The sequence below is a fragment of the Bison bison genome, unplaced genomic scaffold, assembly GCF_000754665.1.
Source record: "Bison bison bison isolate TAMUID 2011002044 unplaced genomic scaffold, Bison_UMD1.0 scf7180017864293, whole genome shotgun sequence".
Classification (NCBI taxonomy): Eukaryota; Metazoa; Chordata; class Mammalia; order Artiodactyla; family Bovidae; genus Bison; species Bison bison.
In genome coordinates, this window is record NW_011494865.1 from 1,594,171 (window position 1) to 1,602,844 (window position 8,674).

Genomic DNA, 8,674 nt, shown 5'->3' on the forward strand with positions numbered 1-8,674 from the left:
GGGCACTGTGGTGGAGGCCGGCGGCGGTGAGGCGCGGCTGCGGGACCCAAGCGGGTCCTTCTCGGTTCGCGGCCTGGAGCGGGTGCCGCGCGGGCGGCCCTGCCTTGTCCCAGGTAACGGCGGGATTCGAACCCTTGGCTGGCCCTCGGTTTGTACCGCCCAAAGGCGGGGCCGGGCCGTCCCACCTCCAGGTCTTTTTGCAGTGCCGCAGGAGCAGCATGATGGTCACCAGGCTCCATACCCTTCCTTCCTGCTCCTTCCCAGCCAGGCGCCACCTAAGCCGTTCTGATGATAAGCATCACCCGCAGCCCATTTAAAAAATACGAGTTCCTAGGATTGGACCAGCCTTTCCAGCTGGAATCTCCGGGAGAGGGACCCCCCAGCATCATGAACAAAGCCTCCTCCGCAGGGGTGATTCCCACCCCGCCACCTCAAGTTTTGGAAAATACCGTAGTGGGGAACTTCTGTTCATCGCTAATGACTGGACTCAAGGGTACCTTCCTTAGGGAAGCTCTCCCCACTTCCCAGGAGTGGGGGGGCCCTGCTGTACCCCTCCCTCATGGGACTGTCAGGCTGTAGTCACTACTCTTTCCTTTTAAACTAGTGGTGTGCACGTTTGAGCGCACATCAGACTTACACTGAGGGCTTGTTAAAACTGCTGGCAGGCGCCACCCTCAGAGTTAGCCTGGATGGGGCTGAGAACTTTCTAAGCAGCTCCCAGGTGCTGCTGGCCTGGGGGCCACACTTTGAGAACCACTGGGCAAGATTACCACAGGGTGGGGTCTGTGTCTTTCTGACGACTATTCTCAGCATTAGGTTGAACTGGCTCGGGCCCTTTTCGGATGTTCTGCCTGGAGAATTGTTCTTAACCTTTCTGGATCGCCTTTCAAAGGGACTAATAGTTGCTGCCTGGTGTATGGATGCAGTACATTTTAAAAATGGCCTTAGCACAGCTCCTGGGTCATAGTGAGGGTTGTGACCATTGCTTTTACGATGTGATACTCCTGCACGCTTCTCTCCCCACCCAGCCCCATCCTTCAGCCTTCCTCTCTCTCTGCCCTCCATTGCAGTGTTTATCTAGACATGGTCTACAAACCTCAGGGTGCCACCTCTTTTTGCTTGGCTTATGAGCTGAGTGATTTTTCCGTTTTCAAATGGTTGAGAAAAAACGAAAGATTTCATGTGAAAGATGACACGTGAAAAGTATATGAAATTCAAATATCCGGGTCCATAAATAAAGTCTTCACGGAACACAATCATTTAGGTATTGTCTGGGGATGTTTTCTCATTATAGCTACAGACTTGAATAGTTGCAACAGAGACCTTGTGACCTTCAAAGCCTAAAATATTTAGTATCCAACCCTTTACAGAAAATGTTTTCCGACCCTTGGTGTAGCATGTAGCCTGAGCTGTTTGGTGTCTTGGTCCCTAAACAATGCTCTTTGAAGGCAAGCTAGGGCTGTCTCCCATGGGTGGCTCCAGCCCTGGCATAAGGTTGGTACCAGTCGGTACCTGCGTGGGCTTCCCTGGTGGCTCAGACAGTAAAGAAGAAATCTGTCTGCAATGCAGGAGTGCAGAGTTTGATCCCTGGGTTGGGAAGATCCCCTGGAGGAGGGCATGGCAACCCACTCCAGCATTCTGGCCTGGGACATCCCAAGGACAGAGGAGCCTGGAGGGCTGTGGTCCATGGAGTTGCAAAGAGTTGGACAAGATTGAGTGACTGAGCACAGCACAGGTACCTCAGTGGTCATTGCACATTGACAAACCCATCTGACTTACCCACTGGCCTGAATGCCTGCATGCCTGGGCCTTGCCATTTCCTCTTGCTAATTAATACCAAGGTTTGATTGACAAGTTGGTAACTACTTTCAGACAGGGAGCCTGAAGAGTAACCAAGCCATTAAAACACAAAGTGATGTGTCATAGGCTTGAGCTTGAGTGCAAGGTGCCGTGGGCGCTGAAGAGGGACAACTGATCCAGGCCTGTGAGGTCATGAGATGAAGGCCAGATGGAAGGGAGTGAGTGGGGAAGAGACGGGGCACAGTGGGGAAGGAGAGACAGTGGAGAGAGACTCATCCGGGGAGAGGCTGTGGGTAGAAGGAACCAGACTAAGTAACCGGGTTGGCTGATCATGAAAGGCAAGAACAACTCAGTCCTTTGGGTTGTGTTATAACACAACCTTCTATTTGTGTTGTATGCCTCGTTGTGTGCAGATTTCCCGTGTGTGGATTACCTCTCCTATTGGGATCTCTGTGGGTTTGTTCTTCTTTTCCTGGGTCTTAAGTCATTTTCCTAGAGTTCCATCTCCCCCAGTATTTCAGGCCTATTTAGAGGGGTATGTCAAGTGTATTTTTATAATGAGCCTCCATCACTGAGGAGCCCAGAGTCACTTGCTCAGGTTGAAAGTAGAGATGGGTTCAGGGAAACCTCAGTATGTAGTACCAGGGGCTGATGCCCAGAGGGTAAGGTATCAGCTCTCCTGGCTTCTTTCCGTCAGAGCCCCGGGGCCTGGATGCAAACCCAGCCCTGATGTTGGAAGCAGTATGATTAAAGCGGCCTTGTAGGGGCATGCGGTGGAGGCTGGCCGCATGTCTGCTTTTCCTGCTGTGTTTGGGTTTTTTTTTTTTTTTTTTTACACAATTGAGTTTTGTGTGGTTAAGACTGGCCAAGTTTTGCTTTCAAGGAGAGCCACTTCCCCAAGGGAATGGGAAGAGCGTTGCGGTTAATATGTCATGAGATCATTGAATAGCAGCCTGCCCTCTCCATGACTTGCTTACGTGTGCCCAGCTGACGGCAGGAGGTGGTGGAGATTGGTCCCAGGCAGCTGGACCGATAGGGTGTTTTGGGGGTGCCGCCCCTGCTGAAACAGGAGGGAAGGGGCAAGGCACAACTTCTGAAAAAATGACACAGCCCGAGGACACAACATAAACCAATTAGAATCAGATGGGTCCAAGATGGCAGACAAGTCAACCTCAGCTAGACCTTGATCCTCAATCAGCAAGTAAAATGACACACCCAGAGGCGCCATGACAGTTCCAAGGTTGACCATCAAAGAACAAAAAGTAGGCCGTGGCCCAACCCCTGGAAATCCCCGCCCCTTCCCAAAAATAGTTGGAATAATCCTCCCACTCATTAGCCTATGAAGTTACCCAGCCCATAAAAGCTAACCATGCCACATTTTGAGGCACTTGCCCTCTGCAATGGCCCACACTCTTGTCTGTGGAGTGTGTTTCTCTCTGTATCAATCCACTTCTTACCTATCACTTTGTCTCTCACTGAATTCTTTCTGCAATAAGACATCAAGAACCTGAACTTCATTGGGTCCCTAAACCAGGTCTGTGATCTCAGTTGGAAGGCCATGGGTTTGTAGTCCCAATCCGAGGTACGTGGTTTCACTGCCCAGTTCTTGTGGCAACATGAAGGGGAATTAGATTTTTGCTTTGGGGCTGTCAGAGTTGTTGTTCAGTTTCCTCCCGACCCCATGGACGGCAGCACGCCAGGCTTCCCTGTCCTTCACCATGTCCCGGAGTTTGCTCAAACTCGTGTCCATTGAGTTGGTGATGCCATCCAGCCATCCTCTGTCAGGAGTTGTCTGTGCAGAAAGAGGACCAGTCTTGTGCATGGAGACCAGTCGCAGGCTCATCAATTGAGCAAAAACAGGGAGAAGGGAAAAGCTCAGGGTTTTCTGGCCCTGCCTTAGAGCAGATTATCGAATTACAACTCATCTTCTGGTATGAGCATCTCTTCCATTTCTTAGGCAGGATAGCTTTATGCAGTGTGCTCTGATTAACATTTGAAAACCAGAAGCCAAAGAAGATACGGATGTCATTCTCCAGGTTAAATGTGGAATTTACTATTGATATATAAGTATTTTAATCACCTTGGCATTTTGGTATTTACTGTCTGCATTTTTTTGTGGGGTGGGGGGTCTCCAGTTTGCCTCCCTGATAAAGTTAAACCCTCTCAAGGACTCCTGTCTCTGTTTTGTTTGTATTTTCTCTATCAGTGTGGACTTTTACCACCCAGCTTTTCTTCTTCCAGGAAAGTATGTAATGGTGATGGGAGTGATTCAGGCCTGCAGCCCCGAGCCCTGCCTGCAGGCTGTGAAGATGACAGATCTTTCAGATAATCCCCTCCACGAAAGCTTGTGGGAGCTGGAAGTGGAAGATTTACACAGACATATATATTCCTTAGATGATGTTGGAACCGGCGATTAAAAAAACAACTGAAGTTCTGGAGCAACTTGCATTCTTACCATGTGGATTTCATAGACATCACTCAGTATATATTTCTCAAAGGTTTATCAGAAAGCTTTGCTCTGAGCGGTCCAGATGCAGGACCACTAAATGCTGGGACACTCCAGTGAACTCAGCCCTTGCTGCCCTTCGCTTTGACTGTTTGCTGATGAAAAGCAGATGTTTTGTTCTCTCTCTCTCTCTCTTTTTTTTTTTTTGCTCTCTCTGTGTTAATTCTCTCTCCCTGAAGCACACAGAAACCTCATGCTGCATTTTCCAAGTTTTACAAGTGATGATGCTTTTTCCATTACCACCGCGGCCCTGTTTTACGAGGCCGAATTTGAACCTCAGTCACGGCCCGTGGAGATGAAAAGCATGGTTACGGGCAGGAAAAGAGGCTGCGTAAAAAAGGAATGACCTCACGGCCCCGTGTCTCCTCAATCCACAGCTTCCATATCCAGCTTGCAAGTCAAACGGCATTTTCTGACTGCAGGCTCTGGGGCCTCTCACAGACACAGCCCTCTTTCTGCCTCAGATGCCACTCAGCCCTAAACGTGAGGTCCCTTCTCCGCAGAGCTGGACGTGGATGCCTGCCCTTCTTCCTTCCCCTGGGGATGTTGAAACACCCTCAGAACTTCTTGTTGAAACGAAAATCAAGATGAAGAATGACTTGCAGGCATGAACTAAACTCCTGCTTCATAACTTTTGATGAGACCCTGAGAGGGGCAGCCTGCTGGTTAGATAAGAGTCTTCACGGTGTTTTCTGTAGGGAATGGAGTTTGGTTGTGATTGTATTGAATGTTGGGTGGCTGCTCTCTGCTTCTTACCCAGCCTTCACTTTTCCTTAGATTGTAAATGCCAAGGGAGGGAGGGGGTCAGGTTTTGTTCCCCATTGCTGTAAACTTTTGCTGGAGTTGATTTCTACCACCAATACATTGTTTCCTATGCTGTATTCTTTTTAATAGATTTTATTTTTTAGGCATCTTAGATTTCTAGGGAAAAAAAGAGCAGAACTTACAGTGAGTTCCTTTACATGCCCTCAGTTTTCCCCTGTTAGTAACATCTTACATTGGTGATACCTTTGCTAAAATCGATGAGGCAGCATTGATACAGTATTATTAACTCAAGTACATCAATGACATTAAGAGTCAGTCTTTGTGACATACAGTATGCATAACATATCTACCGTTACAGCACAGAGGACCCTGAAAGACCTCTGTGCTCCAACTGTTCATCCTTCCCTGCCCTGTAACCCCTGGCAACCACTGATTTTCCTGTTGTCTCCATAGTTCATAGTTGGCCTTTCCCAGAACGTCGGATAGTTGGAATTGCACAGTCTGTAGCCTTTTCCGACTGGCTTCTTTCAAGTTAGCAATATGCATTTAAGGTTCCTCCGTGTACTTTTGTAACTCGATAGTTCATTTCTTTCTACTCTGACTAATCCCCCATTGGATGGATGTACCATGGTTTGCTTATCCATTCACTTATTGTTGGACATCTGTTTGACTCCAGTTTTTGGCAGTTATTAATAGGGCTGTTGTAAACATTCATGCACAGGTTTTGTATGGACATACGTTTTCAACACACCACAGTAAATGCCTGGGAGCCAGTTAGTGTCTATATGGTCAGCCTATGTCTTAGCCTTGTAAGAAACTGCCAGACTGTCTCAGTCTGCTATAACAAAGCCCCATAGGCTGCGGGGTGGGGGTGGTGGGGGGCGCTTAAAAACATCAGAAATTTACTTTTTCCAGTTCTGGAGGCCAAGGTCAAGGTGCTCGCAGATTCAAGGCCTTCTCCCCATGCCCTCATGTGATGGCAGAGGTTGAGGTTCTCCCAGGGGCCTCCTATAAGGGCACTGATCCCATCCCGTTCACTTCCCAAAGGCCCCATAAACCATCACACTGGGGCTGGGTTTCAACTTATGAATTTGGGGCAGGGTGAGGGCGCACATTCAGCCTATGGTCCTTTGGAGGGGACAACATATTCAGTCTGTAGCACTGTTTTCCCAAGCAGCTACAGCATTTTGCTTTCCCCTCAGCCGTGTGCGGCGCTCCTGCTCTACAGCCTCACCAGCGTGTGGTGGTGTCCGTGTTTTGGATGTGCTATATATCCACACTCACACACATACAAATGTGTGTGTGTGTGTGTGTGTGTGTGTGTGTGTGTGTGGCACTCAGTCGTGTCCAACTCTTTTGCGACCCCATGAACTGCAGCCTGCCAGGTTCCTCTGTCCATGGGATTTTCCAGGCAAGAATACTAGAGTGGGTTGCCATTTCCTTCTCCAGGAGATCTTCCCGAGCCAGGGATCAAACCCAGGGCTCCTGCATTGGCAAGCAGATTCTTTATCACTGAGCCACCTGGGAAGCCCCATACACACACATATTTACATAAATATACATATATATATATTCATATGCATAAATATATATGTACTCACACACACACATATGTATTTGGCTGTGCGGGCTCTTCGTTGCGGGCTGAGGACTTTCTCTGGTCGCAGTGTGCAGGCTCTTTAGTTGTTGCGCGTGGGCTTAGCTGCCCCACAGCGTGTGGAATCTTAGTTCCCCAACACGGGTCGAACCCACGTCCCCTGCATTGGAAGGCAGATTCTTAACCACTGGACCCCGAGGGAAGTCCCTGGGTATGCTATATTTTTTAACTCTAGCGTCTTCTTTTAAAGGTGGGGAAATCGAAAACGCATATTGTTTTCCCTGCCGGTCTGGGTTTCGCTGCCTGTCTGAAGTTTGTTTCGAGTCAGTGTATGTTCAGAGTTTGGTCACTGTTGCTGAGCCTCATTGGGACCTCTGCAGCCCTGTAGACCTGAATATGAGCCCTTCATCTGTCCCACCTACTCTGTGCTTTGGATTCCTCATCTATAAAATGCAGATTATACTGAGCTCACAGCACTGGTGTGAGGAATAAGTGAGGAAGTGTGTAAATCACTTTTACATGTGCCTGGCACTTGGTAGGCCTCAAATGATTATTGCTGGTAATAAGTTCATACTTACATCCTTCAGTTGCCTCTTAAAAATATATATATGTATGTGTATATATATATATATATGTATTTTAGAATAGTTTTAGGTCCACAGAAAAATTGCAAAGAATGTACAAAGAGTTCCCATTTACCTGTACCCAGTTTCCCCTATTATTAACATCTTAACACGAATATGACACATTAATTACAATTAGTGAACCAACACTGAGATGTTATTAACCACATTCTACCCTTTATTCAGATTTCCTTAGTGTTTTTTTCCAGTGTCCTCTTCCTGTTCTTGGAGCCCATCCAGGACACCCTATGACAGAGTCAGCATGTCTCCTTAGGCTCCCCCTGGCTGGGAGAGAGAGTTGACCATTTACTTTTGATTACACTGACATTGCATTCTGATGTTGTCCACGCCATCTCTGTCATAGGATTCTTGGGCCAACCGTTTATTCCACAATTAGCCTGGATTTCCCGATAGTAACCCTGGAGCTGATTGTACGGTAGCCTCCCTAAGCCCTTAAATTGAAGTCCGCCCTGCTGAGGTCAGGCTCTTCTATCTGAAGCCGGCTCTTCTGCTCCAAGACCAACCCAGGCTGCCGAGAACCATATCCTGCCCGCTCCATCCTCACCTAATTCCTGGTAACAAACGCCTGAATGAAAAATCTCTGATTGGGCCGATAGGGCCGCCTGGCAGTGAACTACCTCAGGAGCGTGGGAGGTGGGGAGACGAGGGTGCCTGTGTCTCTTCGACAAGTCCCCGCAGACGCCGATGGCTCCCAGGGAGCTCGGAGCTGGCCCTGGGCCCTCCCGGCGTCTTAGCTGTTAGCTGAGCTCTTGCGGTCTGCCGGAATATTAAGAACTCTCACTGTTTCGCCTCGCGTTTCCTCCTTGACATCACCAGATGAAGATGCATCTCAGGCGGGGGTTTTAGTTTTCTGATGCCAAATCAAAGTTGGTTTATCAGCAAGCTCCCCTCACCAGACAAGGGCAGGCTGTGTGCTCCGGCTGCAAAGCTTCCCTTTTGAAATTGGCTCTTTTCTAAGAACTGAAAATAAGCACCCTGGGCCGTGACTTCACTTTTCTTGGAACTGCTTTACATTAGAAGAAAAAAAGAAGAGAGAGAGAGAGAAGAAGAAAAAAAAACCCAGCTCATTTAGCTGGTTTTGGATCACTGAGTTCCCTAAATCTTTCTGTTGCATATTCTTGTAAAGCTGTAGTTTTACCACAAAATTCTTATGCATCAGGTGAAGCAGGAAGAAGGAAAGACCACATGAAAAAAGTCAAGCATTTTGTCTCATAGCCTGTTGTATGTGATTTAATGGTGAGGAGGAAAAGAATCAGGAGGACACGCCGTGGACAGAATCGCCTCCCAACCTCGGGGATCCAGCCATGACTGCGAGGCCCTGAGAAATGTTGGTCACCAAATGGACTAGGACCCGGGGTCACC

At 48.3% G+C, this 8,674-nt stretch overlaps 1 long non-coding RNA gene across 1 annotated transcript; it reads left to right on the forward strand.

Annotated features, from left to right (window-relative positions):
• LOC104996418 lies at nucleotides 1-5,187 on the forward strand. Its single transcript, XR_826187.1, has 2 exons — nucleotides 1-113; nucleotides 4,042-5,187. It is a non-coding gene; the product is annotated as an uncharacterized LOC104996418 (long non-coding RNA).
• The last annotated feature ends 3,487 nt before the right edge of the window (nucleotides 5,188-8,674 follow it).